The sequence below is a fragment of the Dicentrarchus labrax genome, unplaced genomic scaffold (genome assembly GCF_905237075.1).
Source record: "Dicentrarchus labrax unplaced genomic scaffold, dlabrax2021, whole genome shotgun sequence".
Lineage (NCBI taxonomy): Eukaryota > Metazoa > Chordata > Actinopteri > Moronidae > Dicentrarchus > Dicentrarchus labrax.
Window position 1 is genome coordinate 9,573,497 of NW_026136715.1, and position 24,257 is coordinate 9,597,753.

The window sequence follows — 24,257 nt, forward strand, 5'->3', positions numbered from 1 at the left end:
CAGCCTAAAACTCAAAGGTTTTTTTTTTGTTTTGTGTATTCACATTTTAGAAGCTGGAACCAAAAATTTCACAGCGTTTTTCCCTCAAAACTTAAACTTAAACAATTAACTGATTACCAGATTTATTTTCTGTCGATCGACTGATTGATTAATAATACTAATGCTGCTAATGGCACCATTCCAGTTGCTATTTTATGACTTCTAGTTTAATTGTTGCAGGTATTACAATTATTTTTTGTGAACATCTTTATGCATTAGAACATTTTACTGTTTTCAATGAAACGAGGCACATCCTTACATGTGTGATGGCACTTTTCATTCATCACACTTCACTCAACTTAATACTACTTGCACTTTATTGTCTTTGTTTTTATTAAATAAATAATAATACATTAATAATACATTCTACCTACAGGTGTCAGCTCTAGTGGCGGGTCTAATTATTACAATACCCATGAGCCTCAGCTGCCACTGCTATGGGGAAGAATCTGGTCAGAGGAACAAAATAGACCTAAAGCAAATTCAAAATGATTCATTGTTGCAATTGGGGACAAAACACTGCACCATAGTTGCTGAATTAATCCAAAACTGACCTAAAATCCAAAACAAAAACGGATGTAACCTGAATGTATAATCATGTTTCCAGGTTTAACCTCTCAACAAAGGCACGCACAACTGAATTTAGAGTTCTGTGATTGGATAATTGGACACATGCTTTTTAGTACAGTGGCTCAACTTCTGTATTAATGATTCACACTGGAGTTTCATGCACATCCAAGTCTCAGAAAGGTGACTGGCTCCAACAGCCAGTCACCTAACATCACCCATGGCAAAAATTAACAGACTCTTTACATTTTTAACTCTTTGAGGAAGAATCCTCAAGAAGAGCTGCCTGACCCTCCTCATCTTCATCCTGTCTAGTTTTCTTCCTGTTCATTTCCACTGCCTGGAACTGGATTCTCCCTCCTCCTCCTCGTCCTCCTCCTCTCTCTTACTGACCTCTCTCTGCACACAATCACTCCTGCTATCTGTGCAACGGCAGTGTGTCTGCAAAAGCATGTGTGAGACTGCATGTGAACGAAAGGGAGAGTGTGGTTTGGTTAAGTCTTGGTACATTTATTTGTGTGTCTGTGTTGCTGTCACCTGCAGACAGGGGTAAAAGATTAATGCTCTCTTTCAGCCTCTGTGGCAGGTAGAGCACAAAGAATAATTTGATTTCTCCTCCTGTCTCCCTGCTGTCTTCCCACTCTTCATTTTCTCATCTGCCTGAAAATCATCCGCTCAACCCTCTTTGTTTCCCTCTTGTTACCACCACCGCCACCACTCTTCCCTCCTAAACTATTGCACCTTCCAAAATCCAAAATCCAAACCTAAAACACAAAACACCTCCATAAAAAAAAAAGTGCTTCAGAAAACCACACACACACACACACACACACACACACACACACACACACACACACACTTCTCTGCGTTTCAGTGTTCAGGTCAGGAGGATGTTGCAAGAATGTGGCAACAACAAGAAACTGTCTCTGGCAAACCGCTCAACCTAAACCCAGCAGGCCGTTACCATGCCAACCCTATGGGATGTTAGCCCACCTTGTGATGGCGCCGAGATGATGGACGATCAGATCCCCCCTCCCCACACTCTGGGGGTGTGGTCCTATGTGGGCTGGTCAATGGAGTCTGGAGAAAGAAAGACAAAACACACATACAAGTTTAACAATCATCCTCAGCAGTGCATGTTCATTACGGTGATATTAATGAATAACAAGCAGCATTATTAATCAGCGGCCCGAAGACACATGTACAGGAAGCTGCATTAACGGCTTAATGAGCAGAAGGAACTCTGAGGGTACCGTGCCTCGCTATGGTGCTTTTGTCTTCATTACTGGTGCAAGTGTACGGAGCAAAACACGTCGTGGCTCCTGTGCATTTGCATCAACTCACATACCGCTCCCACAGCCAGACCAACTGCACCAACACGAAAAGGGATGTTGAGACACAAGTTTTACAGGAAGCCAAACGGTCGAAACCTGAAAGTGACGACAGCATGTGGCCCACAATTCAGCCAGTCGCTCTAACTATAAAAGGTAAAAGAAAGAAAGGTCTTATCCACTAAATGTGCACTCCAGATCCATACAACTGGATTTAAACGTCAAGCTTTTACTGGCAATATCTCCCATGCTTAGTGGACTCTGAGCAAGAGTACGAAAACAGACTATTAGGCTAAATCACCGCTCTAATCCCAAAAGCACATAATAGGCTAATTTGTGTCCATTTAGATCCTGATAAGAAACAATGTGTGTGTGTGTGTGTGTGTGTGTGTGTGTGTGTGTGTGTGTGTGTGTGTGTGTGGCTGTGTGGCTGTGTGTGTGTGTGTGTGTGTGTGTGTGTGTGTGTTTTGGCCCCGCTGAGTTGTTGTAGTAGCTCAAGTGTTCTGTCTGAACAATCATAAGAGAGTATCCCGTGGGGGTAAGAGTGCGTAACCATGGAGAATGCTGGGCGTTTCCATGACACCCTGTCATCAGTGAAGCACGCCGCCAGGATGTCTCATGTTCATCTGTCACTGTGCCTCAAAGTGTGTGTGTGTGTTAGAGAGAAAGAAAGTAGGTTTACTTTCGTTTTAATTCTGAGGATGTGTGTGAGCCTCGTGTCAGAGTGCACGTTTACAATCAAATATCTGAGTTCAAGACACGCCTACATGAGCGTGTGTGTGTGTTTAATGGGCGACCTCATGCCTGGCGTGCTTATGTTGTATATGTTTACGTGTGTGTGTGTGCGCGTGTGTGTGTGTTTGTGTGCGAGTGTTCACCGTCAGCGACCTGACCGCTGGCTGCACCCATGATTGGGAGCAGATGGGGGCTGTCGGTATGTGTGTGTATGTGCTAGGAGGAAGGAGGCGGGCGAGGGTGGGGGGGTTGCTCTAGTTTAGGTGATGTATGGACTCTCACACTCCAACAAAGACCCTCCTTCAACCGATGTGTTTCCTATTAATTGAAAGGGGAGAAAAATAGAGCTAGAGAACGACTGCTTAAGCTGGGAAGAATTTATAGCTCAGCTGTGACAAAGAGTAACGGACTCCATTTTTTGTGCAAAAGTTGAGGGGGTGAAAAAAGTAGTTCGCTGTGCACGAACAGGGACGAGAAAGCCTTCAGTGCCATCATTTCTGCTCTTTGTGCTCACTTTGACACAGCCATGAAAACCAGAGTGGATAAAATGGAAGTCAACGGTTGCTCATACCGGCATAAAGCCTTGAATATAAAAGCAGAGTGAATGAGCTTATGATGCAGAGGTTGAGACTATGGAGAGATGTTAAGCTCGTAGTCGAGGAGACCTTTTTACAGTCAGCTGTCCTCCTCTAAACCCGTGTATGTTTATCTTGCTGTGCTCTTCAATTACTCCTCACCAGACAGCTAAACAAGCCTTCAACCTTTCACTGTATGAATTTTTGTGTGCACTTCATGGCTGCACTTGAGCAACACAATAAATATCTTACACAACAGCATCTTCCTCTTGTTAAAACAACACAGTTTTAAAGGATGCAATAAAGATGCAGCCAGAGTTCACATTTTACTATGGATGCTCATACGGAAGCCATTAATTTCATGAACTGCTCGGTATATCAAAAACAGTACAAGAGCTGATACAAATGGGGATCTTATCTCAATGGCAATTCTGTTTTTCAAAGCTGCACAAGCGTATGACACTGTCAGTGTAGCTGATTTAACTCGGTAATCAGTTTGTTGTGACTTGAGATTTCTTCCTCTTTCCATGTAACATGATATTGCACAACTTTGATTAATCAATGTTCACTGGGCCTCTTTGACCCCAAGTTGCCTTATATTGCCTTGAAATTCACTCTGCTAACTGGTGTTCAACTTAATATGTCGGTGCAGCAGCCAAAAACAATGCAACATCATGCATCAAGAATCAAGATAAAACATGTGGAACAGGAAAAACTACATTACACGCTGACTGAAAGGGAGATATTTGTCTTATAAACCCACAAACCATGGCTTTAAAATGAACACTGTGTGAAAGAACAGGTTTGATAATCTAATTTACCGATTCTTTCATCGTTTTCAAATCAAGCCCATGAACTGTATAAATAATCAATTAGAGAAAAAACCTTTGTGCTCCAGTTTCCTTCAGGGATTGTCCACCCATGGACGTTGAGCTACACTGACCGGTCCTTCTCTGATGGCAGCGGTCCTCAAGCTGAAGCACAACACATACAACAGTGCTGTATGATGACTGCACCTTCATTGAGGTTTTCTATTTGTTTTTTTTTAAGTATTTCTGTTACTTAGTCTGAATGCAGCCACCCACATGCAGAGCAGAAACAGAATATGAAGGAACGGACACTTTCACAGCCAATAAACAGCCCTGATAAGCTAAAGATGATAAAGCAACACACATGTCCTCATCTGTCACCTTCAGCTGAACCAGGAAGAAAACTGAGAGCCACATATGGAACAGTGTTTGTGAATATCGCTGTTTCCTCTTGGTCACAAAGTCCATTTGAATCTGTAGGAGAAGGATCTGAGGCAGTAAACTACAAACTCAACTAAATCAAGTTTGTTCTTCTAGTTGTTTCTGTCTTTCCGCCGCAGATAAGAGGAACTTATGATAGTCTTCACCGTTCCAAAGTGTTTTACCCGATTTGAAATGGACCCATGAAACCAACCCAAACCAAACATGCATAAATTAATCATCAAAGTCTCCCTTTCGCTCAAAAATATGTTATATATCTACAGTTGGATGTTTGAGCTTCACTGTGCAGAATGATGTATGTGCACAGTTTGGTCCAGTATGCAACTTATGCAGGTGTAATAAAGTCCCCAGTGTACATGCACCGAGAATGGACTTTACAGTGAAGCAAGAAACATCTTGTACCCGGCAGGAAAACGTAGAAGAAGTAGATGCCTTTTTAGGGATTTTAATGTGGAAATTTGTTATAGAAAACATATCAGACACACATTAATGTTCCAAGCAGATTATTATATATTGTTTTTATATCTTAATTGACGTCTGGAAGGGAATCTTTAAGATAACGAAAACCTGATCCAAAAGACTTGTTCAGAGCTGATAGGATCTATTCAGATAAATAAACAATAGAACGGGTTCGTACCTGTACCTTATTGACCACAAGATGAACAAGACGACGAAAACACACTACACAAACACACAAAAAGTTATCGTTATGTGATCGCGTGGTAAATAGTTTAAATGTAGCGTTCATGTTACAAATTAATCTTAGCAGGAATGTGTGTTTGGCGAACACAGCACCGTCCCAGGTGACGGTATGTTACAGCAAAAGTCAAGCCAGGTTAAATTTTTCTGCTGGATCACTTTCTTTTTGCCTCTGCGTTGGCACTTGCATTGCATTTAAAGAAATAAGAAGAACACAGCCTAAATAGACAACTACCACAAGGCTCCCAGGACAGATTTTGGTTACGAGTAATGGCCATGACCAGAAAACACAAAAGAATAAAGTTTCTCAAAAAACATGAACCAAAACAACACCAACCGCTCTACTAAAGCCAGCCTGCACACAAAACTGCAACCAAAACCAAATATGGCACTTCTTCTTGTTTGCAAAGCCACCATTAGGCCTGAATCCCTTCGGGTTGGGGCTCAATAACATTTTATTGAATCTGAATCCGGCATCAAATCCTCTTATTGAATCCAAATCCTTTCGAATCCCTCATCAAATCTGATTAAGTTTAGATTGCAACATTTGCAATTAACTAAAGTTAAAACTAACTTAAACTCCAAGATTTTCTTTCGATCTATAATCACCTTTCGCTGACTGAGAATACAAAACAGTGCAGTTTTAAGTGGCAGCCTAATTAATGTTCACAACCTGTAGCTGCAATCTCAAAATGAGATGAGCATCAGGAGATATGAAATCTTGATTGGATCTGAAACTGACTTATTTTTCATCAGTTATTTGATCTGTGTATTGAAGGGCCTGATTTAGAACTATTAAACTATTAAATTAAGCAACTTCAGTTATTAATAATGAACTACAAAAACACACAGTCCACTGGCAGTCATAAGTGGGGTTTTCTGACAACTGACATGGAGAAAGCACATTAACCTGACAAAAGGCAAAACGTTTCATTTTGGTCTTTTATCAAGTCACTTCTGAAATTAACTAAATAATTAGCTACAGCGAGTTTTAATTTGAGCCAGTGAAGGTGACAGCAGGACCGGATAAAACTGACAGTTAAAGACCAATATTATGTTGGCCAATAAGTAACAAACAAGATTTCAGGTTATTAAGAAGAAGTGTCCCCATTACATAGCTCGCTCACCACATAGCAGAAAAACTAGGGATGTAACGATAAACTTCACACTACTGGGATCCCAATATGATTGACTCACGACTTTTTTATTTTAACAAAATGAGATTGAACAGAAATTATGACTGAAAAAGATTAATTTATTAATACGTTTTCTCTTATATTTCCTTTATCAAACTAAAGAATTCTTTCTTATTTTTAGGTTGCAAAACAATGCTTATTATGCTTCCTTTTCTATGTAATACGTGGAACTGAAAATACGAACCTGTCAACTACGGACAACAAAAATCAGAAATAGATAGCGCCCTCTGCTGTTTAAAAGAGCAACATGAAAAATGTTCCTTCTCACTGATTTGAATCTTATGTATAAATATTTGTATCGCGATTTAACTGTCGTATCGTTAAATTCCTTGTCAAAACGCTTAATATATATCATGACCACAATTCTAGAAATAAAACGTAATGGATCAAGATTATTTGCTTAAGTTTTGAAACAAATTAATAACAATCGCTATATCATTATCAGACTTTTAAACTCCAAAATGTCGATATGTCCATCATTGATGAGGCAATACCGAGAAGCCTGCTGACGCTGTCTGAATGTTTTGTTCTTTCATAAACCCCCCCCCCAAAAAGGTCAAATGTTCAATAAGAGATTTGTTGGTTTGAGGTTAGCAAATTGGGGTATTTTATGACAGATGAACAGGAACCAGATCCAAAATGGAACCGGCTATCAAAAACCGACCATGTGCATGCTAAATTGAGTTTTATTTGAGTTTACTTAAAACACACCCTTTATAACAACATTCATGTCCAGCCAAAAGGATGTGTGTCTTTAAGAAACATCTTCAGGCGAGTGATAGCAAATGAAATTCAGGCACATCCACTAGTTGTTACTCTGTGAGCTTTTCCCTCTCGTCGCCCCCTTCTTCTTACTGTCTCTCTTTTTTATGGCAGGATTTTTCTCTCTATGTGTCTGTCTTCTGTAATGACTGTAAATAAGGGAAATTGTGTGTTCTAGCCAGCATACACAACGGCACAGAGAAGAACACATAAAAGTACATTGTGTGTAAGTGTGTGCGCATGTGTGTGTGTACTTTGGGTAACTCTGCTTTAGTTTTGCTTCGCCCAGTCCCCCCTCCAACAAATCCTGCACTCACACTGGAGCAAAATAGGAGCCAAGCCACATCTTGGCACCTTGCCTCCCCTTAAACAAATCAGACCACAGAGGCTAATAAAAAACTCCAAGTCCAAAGCTCGCCTCCACAGACGAGGGGGTACCAAAGAGGGGAGCCATTCTCAGCTACCCTGCTCCGTCTACAATGAACTCGTACAAGACACAGCGCTGCTTTTCAAAGTGCCAGTCTCTCCACTGTCTCCATCATCCCAACCCCCTTTTTATTGGCTGTTAAATGGCCCTTTGATGTTATATTGTTCTTAACTAGCCTAGCTAAAAAAAACACTCATTGAAAACAAATTGCTTCTTAGTTCAGTGACAAAGTGAGAGTGAACTTTCCATCTTTAGACCAATTACCGCTATCATAGCACACAGTCTGCTGCTTCAAACTTCACACTTCAAGCAGGGATAAGAGGGGGTGGAGGATGAAAAAAAGCACAGGGAAAGCGTCTGGCTGAGGGCAGAAATAGGCCAGGCAGGTCTAAAACTAAAACTCATCCAGCCATCCAGGGTGTGTCTGCTTTAGGCTGCCATCAAACATGCATTTACATATTCAAAAAAGGAAACAGGCGTTTGTATGAGTCATCCTTTCCAAGAAGGTAGAGGAAAGCAAACTCACAGCACACTGCACTACGCTACCGTGTAAAGTCCACAACAATAGTAGCTAACTAAACTCCCAGAGAAGACGAACTGTTAAAAAAGAAGCGACTATAAAAAGAAATGAAAGAAAAATTATTGCATCAGGTTTTTGTAATAATAGCTCAAGGCCACTTTAAAATGACTTTACGGTGGAACATCTGTTTTGAGTACAGGCTGACACTCAATGTAATAAAACTGGCAATTTTCTTCTCTAAGAATTCACGGAGTATCAAATACTGTAAGACCACGTTTGAAGATCAAAAAATGAGGGGATCACTGCACACACGCACCACTGGTCCGCAACATTTCTTTATTTGTTTATATTCTTATTTCTCCTGATGAACTTAGTTGCCTACAACTGAAAAGACAAAGCTCGAGCTACCTGACATGGCCTCGTTTATTCATGTTATTTGGTCCAATATGCAAATATATCAATAATACAGATACATAACCAGTTACAATTGTGCCAAAAACAAAATACAGAAAGTGTCCAGGAAGCTTCAGCATTGAAACCATTCAGTGAACCCTTACCGATACCCTGTGGAAGCATAGGCTTTTATTATGTTTATCCATTCAGGTTAGGTTAGGTTCTTATCTTTAATTTGTTGCTTAATCTACTTAAATACATTGCTTATTTTGTCAAAATGTCAATACCAGTGCAGTCTGTGCCTCTGAGTTTAAAGTGCAACTACACCGCTTCATTCTGCTAACTCCCTCCCTCTCAGCAGATTTTTAAGAGACCGGTAAAGGTGACTGTGACCCGACCAGGGGCAGACTGACCACAGCACTGTAGCAGGAACAGCAAGCTGGTAGTCAGAGCCAACTGACTGTGTCACTAGAAGCACATTCATGGCTGTTTGTAAAGGTTTTACAGTGGTACCTTTGTACCACAAGTAAGCATTAGCCTTTCAAGGTTCAGGAGGATTTAAAAACAGTAGATAGTGTGTTGAGCAATTCTTAAGCCATGAAATGCTTTTTTCCCCCATAAATTTGATAAGAATATTATATCACAGTACAGTCATATGATTTAAATTCGGGATTAGTTGGCTCACAGTGTTAATGTTGCTGTGTTAACACAACAGCTGGGAGTCTCTGTGTTACCTTCATGAACATTCTCCAGTAACATGAGCTGCACAGTAAATGAGGGTTGACAGATATCATTAAAAAAGCGTTGCTGAACTGTAATCCTGCATTCCAGTCTAACCCTGATAAGCATAGAAGTGCATGTTGTCAAAAACAACTCCTGCGTACCGCTCCTCACCCGAGCCACGTGCTGAACATGTGTGCGGTGAAGAGAGAGAGACTATATGAAATAATGGACGCATTCTTGTGTGTTAAGTGATGACAGTAATGTTGCTGAGCCAACAAACAGCCCTGATAAGATAAGGACAGTAAACCTCACATGTCCTCATCGGTCTCCTTCAGCTGGACGTAAACTAACAGCCACACGTGGACCAATTCTGTAAACCGTGTGTGATTCAAAGTGCGTGTTGTGAGGAAATCTCAGGGTCAAGAATGTGTGCAAATAGTGCAACTGTAGAGCTCAACAGATATATCGGATATTGGCCTACTGCAGACACACTGATATTGTTTCAGTGTATATGTCACCCAATATGCAGGTATATGTAAATTGTAAATTTCTAGAATTGTTTGTAAATGTATATGTTGAATTATTTAACATGTTAAAAAATATCTAACTTAAATATACTTTAATAAAGCTGTGTTTAAGAAAGCAGTCTTTTAATTATCTTTGTATAGTCATATTGCTGCAAAATCTTTTAGAATACTTTCATTCCAGCTCAAAAATCCACTGTATTGGCCGTCATATCGGTAATCAATGAATTCTTTCCTGTCTAAAATTGTTATCGGTCTCAATAAAACCCATATCGGTCAGGCTGTAATGCATTGTCAAGCAGAGAACTAGATTAAATAAAATGCCTCATTGGAAGCCATCAATTATGCAGGAGCTGTGCATTATCATAACATAAAGGACCATTTCTGTGAGTTAATTAACAATGAACCAAGGGGGGCGGCTGTCATATCCGAGAGCGGTGAATGACTGGAGCTTTGGTAAATGCTTAAAACATTCTTGTCATCACAAAGAGTAAATTACCTAGTTACAGGCCTCATGGGGCAGAGAAAAAAATTCAGTGAGATTGCAGGAAAACATTTGTCATCTGCTTTTAGTAACTGGTTGTGAAATGAATTAAAAATGATGGAAAAACGAGATGTCTGTGATTAAGGGGAGGCAAAATGAGGCCATAGGCTGAGGAGGGGGGTTAGTTTTCTGGACTGTTCACACCTAATTAGTGTAACGGGTCAATCAATAAGACACGCCCCTCCATCTCTAACCCTGCCTCTGATGGTCATTCTGCTACCATGGCAACATGTTTCTGTATACAAATTGGCTGAGGCAGTAGATGTACTTTTATTCTCTTTAATTGTTATTTGCATGTCTTAAAAAATATTTCGAGGGCATTATTAAAGACAAGGTTGTTTTCTTTAGGCCAACTTAACAAACCGCACTATTTGTACTTATTTATTTGTTCTGTATGTTTTGCATATTTATGTTAAGCACTTTGAAAGGCACTAATACCAATAAAAATACCTTATTTAAATATTATTGCTGCCGCAAATGCTTTTGTCAAACGCTTTTGCACTGAAGTAAGTGTTGTCTGAAAAAAGATGCCTCTGTGTGCCTGTGCATTTCAACTGTTACAAAAAGTGTAAATAGCATTATTGGTGGTGGGTTTTTGCAGCACTGAATTATTTTGATTTTGAGGCTGCTGCTGGTAACACATAAGCATCTTTGCCTCTTCTATAATTAAATACTTCCTATATGACTGAGACAGTAGACGAATAGTGGGTCTTTAAAATAAGTCTTTGCTTATTTCCTTCACTGGTACTGACAGCCAACTGCTGAACAAATAATCCAAATATCAAGAGTGTGCATCTCTCCCTTCTAAGACGATTTGTTAACATTACTCTTGTCGCGAGAGCGTTGACCTTTTACCTTTCATGAGAATCAGGCTGTTAGCAGCAAAATTTCAAACTCAGAAATACTTCAACATCACTGACTAATGTACTGTAGGTTGTTATATTAACTATATTATACATACAACTTGTATATTAGAGAAAAGAAATCCTATAATGAAATACCATCATGTTGAATCAATGTAACCTCACTGGACCTGGACAACCAACCAAAATATTTTTGCTGTATAATATTTAGGCATATGCATGCAGGGGTGCAAATACAGTACAATTGGAGGTACTCAAAAGCATTTTAGTCCACTTCATTTCTTAAAGCTAGCTATTGCTATTATATACAGATATAAAATAAACATATGGTAAGCTAAAATGGTGTTTACACCTTAATTTATCAGAAATAATCCAAAAAATAAATATTACAACATGCACAAGGGAATTTTTTCTGCCGAATGAGTACTTTACCGCTGTATGTATGAAAAGGTGAAAACCAGGAATTAACCCGTCAGGTGTGAATGGTTAAACATGTCCATTATTCTGTATCAAATGCAGGATCTGAGTGTTACAGAGATGATTTAGAAGTTGATATAAAAAAGGTCAATAAATCGTACTTGGTGGAGTTGAAAAAAAAAAAAAAAAGGAGGGTGGAGTTTGTGTGAAAGAACAGTATGACAGTGTAAAGGTGTTTTTCTCACAAATAATTGCATGCAGATAAAACTCAAGCTCTTCACTGCTCGAACTGCCAGGACAAAGAGCACTTCTTTTGCTGATGCATGTATGTGATGATGAGTGACTGTGTGTGTGTGTGTGTGTGTGTGTGTGTGTGTGTGTGTGTGTGTGTGTGTGTGTGTGTGTGTGTGAATATGAGCTGTGAGACTTTACTGGGAATGGGACATAATTGGTTCACAATAACCCATCAGTGTGGTCTTAGCAAGAGAACACCATCTTCTCCTCCACCTCACCTCCTTCCTCACACTTTCGTTCTCCGTGGTGACAGTGAGGGAGCAGATTTGCCACATAAACACCTCCCTTTCTCCTCCCCCCCCTTATTTATTTGCTCAGAGTCCAAAAACTGCACAGCACAGGGAAAAAATGATGGGAGTGGGAGGGGTGGAGGATAGGAGGAAGAAGAGAGAAAAGGAGGAGAGGAGGGAGCAAGACAGGGAGGTACATATACAAACATACACTGCAGTTTCAGCTGCACACACGTGGATGGGACACGCACGCATGCACACACAAACACGCGCACACACTCCTGGTGGAGCATCTAAATCACATTAGCTGCCTGCCTGACATCCATCACTCCCACAGACAAAAACACATGCCGGAGAGGAAGGGAAACTGCATGGCAACATGCATAACCACCCACAAACACACACACACACACACACACACACACACACACACACACACACACACACACACACACACACACACACACACACACACACACACACACACACACACGCTCACAGAGCAGCCGACACACCTTGAAACCAGATGACAGCATTCAGGAGAAAGCAATCCCTCCTTACACACAATATTCCCCAATCAGAAATCAACTTGCATTCAGTTGCACGCACATCACTGTCAGCACACATCAACCGTTCGTTCGGGGATCCACTCATTCGTCTCTGTGCTCTGCTGCTGCTGCTGCTGCTGCTGCTGCTGCTCTGTGTGCTCGGCAAACTTGCATTAACATCAGAGAAAATCAACAATTCCATCAGATCACAATGGAAATAAAAAACACACCATGGTTGCTTTAAATATTTAAAGCGGAAGGAGCTAAGCAGGGGCATCAGCGACATCTTGAAAAATGTTTGTTTTTCTGTCGGTATCAATCTTCTTTCCCATTAGAGGGGGATGGGGCCCTTATCTAACTGTGTGTTTGTTTTTGTGTATTTGTGTGTGTGTGTGTGTGCAGACCCAAATGTTTGTTTGGAGTGTCTCTTATCTTGAAGATGGTGCGGGTGCATATCAGTGGGGGGCCTCTTACCTAATGGGATGCATTGTGTGTGTGTGTGTGTGTGTGTGTGTGTGTGTGTGTGTATGTGTGTGTGTGTGTGTGTGTTTAGCTAATGGGCTGTCTTGAGTGACGTAATTGGCTGGCAAGATGTAGAAGGAGGGAAGACAAGTTTTTGGGAGGCAGGACAAACTTGACAAGCGCTCTATACATTATGAGACCATATGGTGCCCACTGTGCGGCAGGAGCAGGCAGAGCACCACACAGCGCAGCCCCTCATCCACTCTTCTATCGAGCCAGTCTCTCAGCTCCCACTGTTCTCCCTCCCTCCCTCCCTCTCTCTCTCCCTCTCTCTCTCTCTCCAGCTCTGTCTGGTTAACTCAATAACATCCACAGCCTCTTCTCTTAACTCACTGTTTCGTTTTTTTTTTTACTGGCAGGGAAAGCAAAGAATCTCAGCCTCCTTTTTCCCTCCTGCTTCCTCTCATCCTAGATGACCGGCTCTGGCTCTCGTCTCCTCCACACCTTTCCGCCGCTAGATGCTGTGCACTCATCGTAGTGCTTAATCCGAACCAAAAAGGATTAATTCAATCGCATTAAAATCTGTAAAACTGACGGCCCTCTGTATGTGCCATCTCGTTGATGACAGGCATTGAGACTATGTTTACACCTGCACGTGTGCAGTACAAGAAGAGGAAGACACTAAAATGTCTTCTACATCCTGACTAGATGTGTCCCGATCAAGTTAGATTGTCCAAATACTCCAAATCCAAATCTTCAAGGTCCTGTTTTAGTAAAGAGTAAAAGTTTAACTGGGAGAATTCGACTCCTGAAATTGAAACTGTTTTTCTATACTGAGCTTTACTAATGATAATTATTGTCATATCTCATTGAATCCATGCATTTTCACTCACCAGTGCGCAGATAATTTCTCACATTTACACTCACATATGGAGCGAAATGCTGCACTATAGAGCCAGTGGTGGTAAAGGAGAGCAGCACTGATACACCGGCAGGCTGAAGTGGAGAAAACACAGTAAAGAAAAGATCAGATTTATCTAGGCAGATACCGAACCATTAAAATATGCCCAGATCTACCCCCTGATAGCGATACTTAGGACCGGCTGGGGGACATCTCTACTAGATTGTCTACTTGTGAACAGCAACAACAGCAAAAGTAGACAGTTACTCCACTACAATGTGTAGTTCAGAAATTGCTAATGGCCGAATACAGCTGCGAGCCCCGTGTGTCTATGTGAGCGCACGCAGCATCAAAGCGGCAAGCGAGAGGGCTGCTCTTTTAGTTGGCTCATGAAATCATTTAAAATCGGCCCACTCCGCACACACACACACATAAACACCCCCCCCTTCCTCCAGTCGTTTGATGTGTAATGAGAGAAACCATTAGCAGTAAAAATGGGCTCTCCCCACCCAGCCGTTCAGCAGATCTTAGTCAGAGCCACAGTTACATGTCTATTTATACATTCACTCCTCTTTAGATTTCCTTCTACTCTAACAGGGAGCAGTTTGTGCAGCACACAGTCAAGAAGGCTGCATTCCTCCTGCCTCCTGCCCTTCTCTCCCCGTGTCTTCTCCTTCTTTTACTGCTTCTCTCCCTCTGTCTCTATTCCCATCCCCCCCTCTCTGGTTGTCTCCTCCCTCTCTATACCCTTCCCCCAGCTCTTTCCTGCTCTGTGCCTCCCTCCCTCCGTCCGTCTCATCAGGCTACATGCAGCAAGGCACAAATTCATCGGGGGGAAAGAGAGACAGCAAAGGAGAGCTGGAGATAGAGGGGGTTTGAAACGGAGAGATGGTTTGGACTGAAAGAGAGCAAAACAAGAGCGAATTACAGACTAACGGGGGTATGAAAAGGAGGAGGAAAGGGGCGAGCCAGATAAAAGAGACGGAGAGAGAGTGAGAGATAGAGGCGAAAGGATGAGGGAGGGGTGGGTTGGTGGGAGAGCAGCGAGGAGGAGGAGGAGGAGGGAGAAGCTCGCTCTCGCTACAGCGATGGGCGTTCCTCTCCCGGTTCCTGCGAGGTCAAAAGTTTACCGTGGTTTTAATTTCACCTTTCCACAGCCAATCAGAACGCGTCTCTGGCTGCTGGGGGAACTTTGACCCACTCTGAGGATCTGACTGTAAAGATCTGAAGCTCGCCTCTGCTTCTCCACCAGCTCTCTTGTTTTTTCCACTTTCTACTTGTTTTTTTTTAATTCCCTTCTTTTCCAAGCAGATACCCCCACCACCACCCGCCACCCATTCCTCCCTCTGCATGTTTATTTGTCCTTGATCACAGCGGACAAAAAAAAAGGAAAAACCCAGTTGTTGTTGATCTATGGGGATAGTGAGAAGGGGCAGGAAAAATAGGAGGCTTTATTGTTTTGGGGGTTGTTTTTTTTTTACATTTCAGTACTTTTCCTCTGCTTTCCGAAACAGATGCCACCTAGGCGGCGTGTGGGTCGAAAAAACCCACAAGATCAACAGTATGAACAATGCATGCCACAGCACTGACACAGGAGTCCACAGTCCATGTTAACGCCACTTGATCAAAACAACATACATATAAATACTCACAGACCAACTGCGGAGACACACCCCGCATGCTGCCAGTGTGCTGAATGGTGAGTGTATAAGGAACGCTGTGTGTGTGTGTGTGTGTGTGTGTGTGTGTGTGTGTTTGTGTGTTTGTGTGTGTGTGGAGAGAGTGTAAGTGTGTGTCTGTGAAGGGGGAGGAGGCTGCAGTTAGATCATAGCATCAGAGAGGGGAGGGGCGGCTCTGCAAATAGAGCGAGCAGAGTCGGCATGGCTGGCGACGGCAAGTAGAATGGCTTCAAGCCTCTTGTAAGGAGACTAGGCCGTGTGTGTGTGTGTGAGTGTGTGTGTGTGTGTGTGTGTGTGTGTGAGATTCTATATCCTCTTCATCACTGTCTGTGTGTGTCTGTGCGTGTTTGATTAATTAACAGCCTCGGTCACTGAAGAAGCTCCCTGTTGTTCTATTCTCCCCACATCAACTGCACAATTGCCTCCACCCTCCTCCTCCATCCACCTGACTGCGATAATAAGGCACACGCAGGCGCACGCACACACTCAAACTCACACACCCTCATGAGAGCAGCAGGCTGTGAATATCACAAGTGTGTGCGGATGAAGTGTGGACAGGAGCAGACTTCGAGACGTGACGAGATGTATAGACACCCTCCACCTGTAGCTGACTTTCTCTTCACAGAGGCTGCGTTTCCATCCAGCTCTCCACCCAGAAAATAAAGTATGTCTGTTACAATCAGTTCGACTTAAAAGGACAAGTCTGGCGATCTCCAGCTCGCTCTTTGTTTTTCTTACTGCCAACAAATCCCACAAAACCAACAATAAATGTATCCTTTTATCAAGAATCGTGTGTATTATTCCTCCTTCGCCATAGAGCTCGACTGCTGTCCAAGAACCATTAAAATACATCAATGAGCCACTTTCTTGCACTGAGTGACATGTTCCTTTATTACCATGAACTGTAGTTTATTTCCAGTCAATCACACACACACACACACACACACACACACACACACACACACACACACACACACACACACACACACACACACACACACACACACACACACACACACACACCGTCCTGCTGCTGTAAATACTAAGTAGAGCACCAATCCACAGATTAAAATAGTCCCCAACAAACACACTATTTACTCCTGTTTGAGTAACATCGTCTTAGAAGCCACAGTGCCCAGCAGTTTTAGGACATTATTTAAAAATGGAACTATATTCTTGTAATCCATTTTTAAAGATTTAAGTCTTCAATAGTGAAGAACAGGCTTGGGGCTGCGAGCCACCGACAAGCTGAGATACTGAGATGGACAAACATATTGCTGGTTTTGTTTTATCCATGGAATTTGTTAAAAATAGTAGGCAGATATATAGGTTTTATACGTTTATTACATTTATCCATGATGAATGTGCAAGAAGTGTATTAGGATTTAGTATTCTTTAGTGTCTAATGTTGCTAATATTTCATACAGTTTGGTCCAACTGTAGTGGACAACTTCTCCATAGGCTTTAAAGCTTGTGTGATTAGACAGCGACATAATCTTTGTGGAAAAATTCTTGACATCAAGGAAAGATGTTTAATGTTTTGACCAAACCAGTGATGGTGATGTTGGCACAGTTTTATTTATGAGTTTTATTTTGTTTCTTTCCACTTTGAATGACGATACAATGTTACGATGAAATGTGAAGTAAAATAACCATTTTTGTCTATGGAGTCTGGTGGCGAGGGATAGTAATATCATGCCTGTCGTTAAACAAAAGGCCTGTCAGTGGCAAAAACAAGCTAAAGGATTAGCTAATGTCACATGGCAGCAACACCAGCCCATTTTGCCAAAAAAACTAAAACTTAAGGGTTTCAATCAAAGTAACATTGGTGATTGGTTGAAGGACTTTGGAAACAAAAAACATTTAGGTGAGTTTTATTTTGTTTCTGTCCAGTTTGTGTTTTTTTTATAATTATCTAAAAAAAAAAATACTGTTTTTGTCAATAGAGTCTGGTCGTATCACCCATTGTTTTGGTCTGAGATGCTGGTGCTCTAGTGCGACATCTACAGGCAAGTCAACTGCTTTTATAACCTTTAAAAGGTAAGTTAAGGTAATGCCATTCTAATGCAATTATATTTTTTCTTCAAATTCAGCACATATCTCTGCTCGCTTTCCGCTCTGTGTGTGGGCTGACAAAAAATCTGGTGGTTGTACACAGCCCTGCCTGGAAAACAAACAAACTGGATCGGACCGAGTCACACAACACCAACTTGTTATTCCAGTCAATCCAGCCAGGATTTGTGTGTCAGGTAATGTTAAATTACTTGACCACGGACTTTAAGCATACTTTATAGTTTGCCAAGATATGCTGTTGTTTTGATGTTAGGTATTGTAGCAGGAGAGTAGTGAGCTGTCTGGAGCTGTGTGTGCTGGCTCCAAGAAACTCTCTCATCCCCTCTGCATGTTAACTTTGCAGGAGCAACTTTAGTAAGTTTTCTATGCCAATCAGAGTTCAAGGTGACCAAATCCTCTCATTTGAGATGCTGAAACCAGACATTTTCCCTCATAAATGACTTGCATGAATATCAAAACGCTACAATGACTTAAAAAAAGACTTTAATTCTGTTTTGGATCCAAGGTAAAAAGTGGAAATAAGAAAGAGAAGGAAGAATTTCTCTCATAACATTTAGAGATTTGACCAGTTCTCATCATGGCTGTCTCCTACTTAAGATATTTCTGGTGGAAATGATTAAGTACAGAAAGGGCAGATTTAATTTTGGCATTCTAGTATTTTTGCAGGTCAAACTATCTAATGATGATGCAAACTTTGCCAAGAAGTTCTTGGATAAAAATCAAGCTACCGACAGGCAGCCAGCAAGTATAGAACCGTCTCTTCGCTGAGGTTCTTTTCACAACATCATCCATTTAAACACCTTCAGTGTCTCAAAGTAACATCTCAGTGGGGTTTCATCCATCTTTCTCTCAATGCTTCTTTCTCTCTTTCCCCTCATTGGCCTTTTATTAAAAACAGTTCTTTAGATTAGACAGTGGTTTGTTTTGTAGCTGTCACATTCAGGTGGGTTGAAGCTGATAGTGAAGGTGTGAGAAGATGTTGCTTGAACGTGACTAACAGCTTTCCAATTATCTGTCCAATCACCAATCTGCATGGGAGCATTTGCAGGTCTGTCCTTTTTTGTGAACTTAAAATATTGATTTGCTTAAGTTATCGCTTAAGATCTTAGGTGCTACCTCTAGATTAAACACCTTTAGAGAAAAACAGATACACTTAATGGATGCAAAAGTCTTGCGTTCTCACAAATATGGGAGTTTAACAATCTGTAAAACATTCCAGCATAAGGACAAGCACTCTGGACTAAGCTGCTCTGGTAAAATGGCCTGTAACACCTTGCCTGAGGGAGAGAGGCCCCAGTGTTACCCCAGGGTTTAAGGTTACACAGTAAATGGACTGTTTGAAAAACACTTGAAATTTAACAATGTCAACTGCATTGCCCATTCTTCTGCTGCTTGAAATCCCCCAACCCCCCTGTGGCACTAAAACCAAAAACCTTTCTCTCCTCCCTGCCTTCTCCTTTTCTTTTGTGCAGGAGAAGCAAATGAAAACTATGCAGCGGAGCAAAGCTTGTGGAAGAAAAAAAAAAAATCAGCATCACCATGTCCCAAACCTTTAACCAGGACCTTCGTTTGTTTTGTTGGTAAATACAAACTCTAAAAGCGCTCAAACACAAACACGCTGAATAGTGTTTGTCATAGCACAGTAATCACACAGCAACAAGTTGCCCAACACCTCCCCTTAACTCCTCCAGCTATATTTCTGTTCTTTTGTGCAGCTGAAGTGTGTCAGGACAAAGGTTAAATACAGAGCAGACACAAATTAGTCCTGACTAGTCAGAGTTGAATATATGTGCGTGTTTCGGAGTAAAAAGGGACAAGTAAAGCATCAGAATACAGCATCAGAGCGATGAATAAAATCTGTGGTGATAAACAAGGACCTGTCAGCATGTTGGCTTTGTGACCAGTCTCCTGGTCCACCGATCAAACCTTCTGAAGTGTGTACAGCCAAACTGTTCTGGAACTCAAGGTGAGCCTCATCCTGCCAAGATGCCTTATCCTGCCATAGAAATGGGAGGATTATAAACTGTACTACACTTAAATTGCTGTATAATGTAACAATTCCTGTCGTTTTTGGGGGACAGCAAGAAGCCTTTCATCAAAAGTCCAGTCTAGTGATTTAGATTCAACTTTCCCTGGATGGTTTAAGCTTTGCCTTTTCCTGTTTTACACTTCATTGCTCTGCTTTGTCGTAGTCACAGGCCACTCCTGTTAACAATGTTTTAAACACACAAAACTAATACAAATTTTCTTTCAGACAAGACACACATTTTAACACCTTCGTCATCTGTGATGTGAAAAGGTCAGATTTTCACAGTCAGATTAAGTAAAAGTGTGCATCCTGCTCATAGTTCAGTTATAAAATCTCAGCGCACCACAGAGCGTCTCTTCCACAGGGCTGCTGACAGCACTGTTAGCCAAAGAGTCAATCAGAGTGGACAGTGGTAGAGGAGGTTGTACCACCATCTGGTTCAAAAGTGGTTTAGTAGACTTCACTGACAGTCAGCGCTGAACCAGAGAGCACCGGAGCAGCCAAGAGACTAGAGTAACACTGCCTCACGCTATCTGGTGTCACGCTGCCCTCCATTAACCATCATCCTCCGCTTCCATCACAGTTAGTTTTGTGGTTTGTGGACATTTTGAGACTCTGTTTGTAAAGTTCACAGCCTGCCATGCTGTCACTCTGTGCACAATCACGCAGCTATTAAACAAAAGTGCAGAGACTCGACTGACAAAATGCGAGTCAACTCAGGGTCTTTTCAAGTTTAAGGGGGTAGCCCTATTCTTCAATGCTTGAAAAAAACTGCTTTGTACAAAGTTTTATCCAACCATGTCTAAAGGAAAAAGTGAAACCTGACAACATATGGACACACAGACAGCCTCTCCTTGTCTGTACACACTTAAAGTGAAGAAAATTAAAGAGAGCTTGAGAGAGAAGTTCAAACTCTGCTTGCTTTGCTCTTGTCTGTTTCAGAAAGTTACATAAACTGTTGGATGCAGAAGCAAACATCAGAAAGGTGTGTGTGTCAGTTAATGCCAGCTAAATAAAAAATAAAATGAGTCAGTATTGGGTACTGGCAATAAGACAGATGTTTAGGTGAAGGTTTTCACTGTGAAGCAGCTGCAGCAAGAGCTCTGGAAGGTGAGGAGAGAAGATCAGAAAATAGCAAAGCTCCTGTCTGTCTGACAAAAATTGACACATGCAGATAAAAAAGTTCCACAGTGATAATAAATGTCTATAAAACATTGGAACCCCCCTCCTTTTGCTTCAAGTATAAAGCATACATGCATTATCCTTTATGTGTGTATACACGTGTTTAAGTTGGAGCACTTAGATGCAGAACTTTTGTCTATTCTTTTGCACTCATTGTCTATGAAACGTAAACCTCAGTAAGGTTTGAAGCTTACTTCCCTCTATTTGTTATGCCTGATAGTTTAAATTTTTACAGTGCAATCCTACAGACTAGAACACAGGAACAAAAATATTTTTTAAAAAACTACTTGAACTTGATTTAACTTTTGCAACGCAATGTCACTCACAAACACACTGCACACTTGCAAACACTAATTCTTGGTAGATTACTTGTAACTTGAGCGGGGTAACCGTACTGTTTATTTAAAAAATGTTTTTGTCCGGAACTTCCCAGAAATGTAAAAATCTGGCACCTGGCACAAAATATGAATCTTTCACTTAAATCATCCTTCCTAGATCATATTTCATCTTCTAACTGGTACCTGTTTTTTTGGTGTTTTTATCACAGTGCTATTTTGGATCTGAACGCCCACTAAGCACCTGAGCACACCTGGCCAGGCGCTGTGGGAAAAAAAACTTCCAGACAGCACACACCAGTCAGATCATGTGAAAGACTTTCCCAACACTACAAAACATTCTGCAAAACACTTTGTTCTTTGCTGAACACCACTGACCAGAACTAAAGGTCGAAGTAGAGGTGTCCTCCAGGTAAATTATTAATGACTTGTTTTCTTTTCCTCCCCGCACCTCTGCTCTCCCTCTATTCGTCTCCTTTCCCCTTTCTCTCGCTTTGATTGCCGTTTTCTCACTCTGCCTCCCTCTCTCATCCCGTCATCTCCACCTTCTCCTTCTCCCTTCCCTCCACCCTCTCTTGTTTTCTCCCTCCCTCCTTCTCTATGTGTGGAGATGGTGTTATTTTTAGCTGTGGTGAGATAGGGAGAGGGATCTTTGTGGGCTAACACGTACTCTCCACAAGGCCTTCACTGGAGGCCTGTCACCGACGTGTGAGAGAGAGAAAAAAAAACATTTTTCAGTTGTGTTTCCACCATGTGTGAGTATTTACTGTGGTATCACATAAACATAACTAAGCCGCTTTCCCTGGGAGGAGAGAGAAAAGTCCACGTGACAACAGGCATCCACCCTAGTTAAAAAGGGTTACAATCCATGATGCAAATGTAAACAAAGGGCAGCAGCATCACCAAAAAGAACCTTCATTTACAACAGTAATGTTTGAAAACAGTGCAAAACAGGCCAAATCGTAAAACTATTATGGAGTTGAGGTTGTGATGAAATGTCGAGGGTCGTTGAGGCCTTTTCAGTGTGAATGTGCTTGAAAAGTTGTCGATGTCTGTTTTATTTCCTGCTTTATATTTTCAAGATCGTCAGCCTTGGGTTTCACGTATAGAATTTGATTCTGTATTCTTTATCTCAGTCTCTGATGTTGTATTGTTTAACGTAGACACTCAAGTCACCGGCATTTGGACCAGCTCAGACAATGTAGAGCGTTAAAAGGTCCAGTGTGTAACATTCAGGAGGCTCTTGAATATAATATTCATAGTATGTTTTAATTTGCATATCATCACACGAAAATAAGATTGTTCTGTCTTTGTTACCTTAGAATTACATTTCCCACTGCTGAAGCTTCATATTAAAAGCATTTAACTGGGGAAATATGAGTTGACTTTTATTTTGAAGTAAGCTAGTCAGAGGAAATGCATTTTGTTTGTCAGTTTATTTGACATTTGCCACTCTTGCTAAATAAAACGGGCATTTTCTGAATATTTTTTGACAGCTGATTTATGTCAGTTTGAAGTATGTCAGTGATCGATGGGACACGAAGGAACAGCCACAGTGAGCTGTTCGAGGAAGAGCTGCAGGTGACATGCTGCACATCTTCAATATACATACACATATTAAAATAGGGTATCATATTAAAATCTGATCAACAAAAACTAATATATTTCCAAATAAAAGCAAATTAGACAAACAAAAAGTTCTTATATTAGGATGTAGACAGGAAAATACATCTACAAGTCGAATCTCCATCTAAAAACACCCTGACTTGCAGGTTTAGTTTCCTAAGAAATACGAATATATTGTTATGAGCAGATGCTACTGAAATGTTAGCAGTATAAAACAACCACAGAGGACAGCGACGCAGCTGCCTTGCACAGGTGCACTTTGGATGATTTGCAGTGGCGTGGCATGTCAGTTTAGTCACAATGACAGCAACATTTCCAGAGTGTTTTCACCTCTTTAATATGTTGTGCTTCCTGTCAAAGCAGGATATTGGGATGTAACAGAGAGGGTTAATTTAAACCAACCTCATCCAACGGGATATCAGATACCAGGGGAATTTCATTTAATGGAAGGGACGTCAAAGTAAAAACAATCTCTTACTACTACTTGACTAGTACACTGCTCCTCAGGAAGTAGGCCTAAACAGGACTTAACTGAATGTGCATTATGGCATGTAAAAGTAGCTAGCAGGGTGGAAAAAGTCATAGTTATCAGTTTAAATGGCTGCACCTACAAATATATTTGCCCGGGCAGTTTTTCAAAGCGCTATAAGTCACGTAACAAATAGCTGTAGAGTAAAAGGCAGCATTTCCCCCCAGCACACAACACCCAAATCTACCAGCGATGTCAACAGCCTGTCAGTCAGTTGTCCATTAGTCAGGCTTGATCAGCTCAATAAACATCACCAGCAGCCTTCTAGATCTGCAGGCGAGCCGAAGGCTGTTCACCTGATGGTTACCTGAGTGGGCAGCCGAGTCCAACAGGAGATGATATTTCATCCTGGGCATCAAGTCTATCTGATGCCGAACTGAGACACAGGAACGTGCACGTATGCACAGCGAGGAGCAGGAGTGAGGAACCTTAACACAAGCGAAGCCTTGTTTTTGGGTAAAGTCTGATTTGCTGGACAACACCTAAAAATACACAAACAACAGCTATAAAAAAAGCCCCCAGAAGGGGAACACGAGAAGAACCGGAATCTTTGTCTCACATTGCATCAAATCAATATTTAAATTCTGGCCCCTTTTACTCTAAAGAGAGCATGCAGATGTCACTGCCTGTTTACTACCACTCGGATCTCACAGGACTAACAGATTCATTGTGAGGGAGGGAGGCTATAAAAGAAAATGAGAGAGGAAAAGCTGATTCAACCAAAGACGCTCCCTCCCCTCTGCTTGAGCTGAGCCTGATGCACGAAGGGCTTCTTTCCACTTCCCAGCTTGGCAGAAACAGATG

At 41.4% G+C, this 24,257-nt stretch overlaps 1 protein-coding gene across 2 annotated transcripts in view; it reads right to left on the reverse strand.

Annotated features, from left to right (window-relative positions):
* LOC127376766 (nuclear receptor coactivator 3) overlaps positions 1–24,257 on the reverse strand; it is a 65,439-nt gene that overhangs the window by 25,704 nt on the left and 15,478 nt on the right. The window contains exons 1-2 of one of the 2 annotated variants that reach the window (XM_051423974.1): positions 13,993–14,013; positions 1,600–1,686 (exon numbers count right to left, since the gene is read on the reverse strand). The gene's annotated coding sequence lies outside the window, so the exon portion shown is untranslated. Of the gene's footprint in view, positions 1–1,599; positions 1,687–13,992; positions 14,014–24,257 lie in introns of those variants that run through there. The other variant, XM_051423973.1, reaches the window with a different exon arrangement.